Genomic DNA, 2351 nt, shown 5'->3' with positions numbered 1-2351 from the left:
TTTTAATGTTGTCGTATTGCTTCTAACTCCAGAGAACTGTGTGAAAGAGCGTAGATCAGGCGTATCACGGAAGAACCGGGCTCCCCGGGAGGTGTGTGAACGGTGGTAGTGTCACCTGCTGTGCTCTTGTGAAGGGAAGTGCCCTCTATGCTCCTGCTGAAAGGGCGTCAGAAGTGGCCAGAGCCTGGTCTATGTGATCCAGCCCCACACCTAACCAGAGGCCAGGTGACATGCCTGTGGCCCGGCTCATCTTTCCATCCCACTAAAAATACAGAATGAGGGTTTAGAAAGCTTGTGGAAGGCATGGAGGTCCACGGTGAGCCTCAGGTCCTTGTCCACCCAGGATTACTCGTGGGTCTCAGTGTCCAAGGAGCTGCTGACGGCAGGGAGTGACAGCCGTGGAGGTATATGGGACAGGTTGCTCATCAACTCCAAGCCTAATTCCAGAATGACCTCCACTCTTCAAACAGTTCGGACAGAGAGGAGTCACTTATGGTACCAAGTACAGACCTTCCTCCCACCGATGGCCCAGGCAAATGAAAAGCTAAGGAAAGAAATGACAGCTGTGCCACCTCATTGTTTCAATACTGAAAATATTGATGAGACTCAATGATTTTAAAAATGGACATGACCTTTCTTGAGATGAATCAATCACATTCAAAAGAAGACAGTTTAAAAGACAGGCCACAGGACAGTTCAGAGGGCAGTTCAGAATCTGAGGCCGAAGACGACAGTATCCCTTGTGAAGTCACCATAGATAACATTAAGCTTCCTTATTCGGAAGCAGGAAAAGGCAAGGTTGAAGTTATGGACAGTCCAGCAAATTAAAAAAAAAAAAAAAGAAAGAGTGAAACAAAAGATCTGAAAAGAAACAGGTGGAAAAAACACAGAATGCGTGAGCCGCTCAGCAGCAAGAGAGGCGCAGAACACACGTGCAGAGCTTCTGCAAGGCCTGTAAGGCAGTGACACCTCACAGCCCCCGGGAAAGACTGTGATGGGCCCCGGGTCCCTTCTGCATTCCTGGCAGGTCTCAGGTCTGGCTTGGTTTCAGCCCACGTCTCCTTACCCTCGGAAGATCAGAATGATTCTCTCCTCTGTTCCTGTAGCCACAGGAGCCCAACTCATATCAGTGCCAGGAATGGATTGAACCCAGAGGAAATGAGGGTGATGGGAATTAATTATAGCACCGTGGTGGGTGGAGGGCATGGGAAGCCCCCGTCTCAGGGTGGAACACCAATAGCCCATGGTGTGACGGGGCTGGGTAGGCTAATTAAGGTGTTGCCTGAATTTCTTGGGTTTCAGATCATGTGTCCATCACAATGAATCCTTAGGGGATTCTGAAACCTTCGATAACCCCAAAGGATGAGAGACATAGGGCAACCGATCTGGATGGATGCTTTTCATCATATTTGGCAACTTGCAGTGGGAAGAGAAAGAACTCTTGTCCTGGATTGCCTGGCTCAAGACAGAGAAGAAAAAGGAAGGTGATCATTCTTTCCCTCATTCATTCATTCATTCATTCATTCATTCATTCATTCATTCATTCATTCATTCATTCACTTATTCATTCAACATATATTTTTGAGGGTTGATGTGAGCACCAGTGCATTAGGTGCTAGAAAGAACAGACAGTACCTGTGTTCATAGAACCACGAGCTAAAGGGCAAGACAAACAGGATTAAATCTCACAAACTAATGATGCATTTCAACTTCTGTAACATATTCTGCAGAATCAAGTGTGGTTTGGCCTAGATGGGGAAATCGGAGGTTTCCTAGGAGAAGGAATGTTTGAGCTGAGGTTGGATCTCTGGGTGGGAATCAGTTAGAGGGGGTCGGAAAGAGCCTTCGAGGCACAGGGAATAGAGTGGGCAAAGGCCTGTGCTTTGGAAGGAGCTGGAATCTATGGAGACTGAAAGGAGGTCAGCGCTTCAGAACGGCAAAAGCAGAGTGTACAGGGAGCCAGAGAGATATGTAAGTGCTAGATGATGCCTGTCTTTGTAGGTCGTGTTAACAAAGGTTTTCTTTACCCTAAAGGGAATGTGGGGAGGGCGGGGCGACAGGTCAAGAACTGCTGACACTTGCCGAGTGCTTGCCATGTGGCCTCAGGTCTCTTCTTAGCACTTTATACGTGTTGACTCACATCTGCCTCACTACAACCCCATGTGAGAGATCCCACTATTATCCTTATTTTACAAATGAGGAAAATGAAGCACAAATAGGTTAAGTAATATGCCTGAGGCCAGTGTTAGATAAATAGGCCAGAAATAGCTCGTGTATCAGTCCGAAACGGTCCCATGTTGTTTACTTCTTCAGGGCAGCCTAGCACCCTTAGCCCAGAGCTCACCAGTTCA

At 47.5% G+C, this 2351-nt stretch overlaps 1 pseudogene; it reads left to right on the top strand.

The window, feature by feature from the left end:
• Positions 1-303: 303 nt before the first annotated feature.
• Positions 304-847, top strand: LOC103606705 (annotated as a pseudogene).
• The last annotated feature ends 1504 nt before the right edge of the window (positions 848-2351 follow it).

This window comes from Galeopterus variegatus, unplaced genomic scaffold (genome assembly GCF_000696425.1).
Source record: "Galeopterus variegatus unplaced genomic scaffold, G_variegatus-3.0.2 Scaffold6791, whole genome shotgun sequence".
In the NCBI taxonomy this organism is placed as follows: domain Eukaryota; kingdom Metazoa; phylum Chordata; class Mammalia; order Dermoptera; family Cynocephalidae; genus Galeopterus; species Galeopterus variegatus.
Note: the sequence above shows the minus strand (reverse complement) of the source record. Positions and strands in the feature narration are given on the sequence as shown.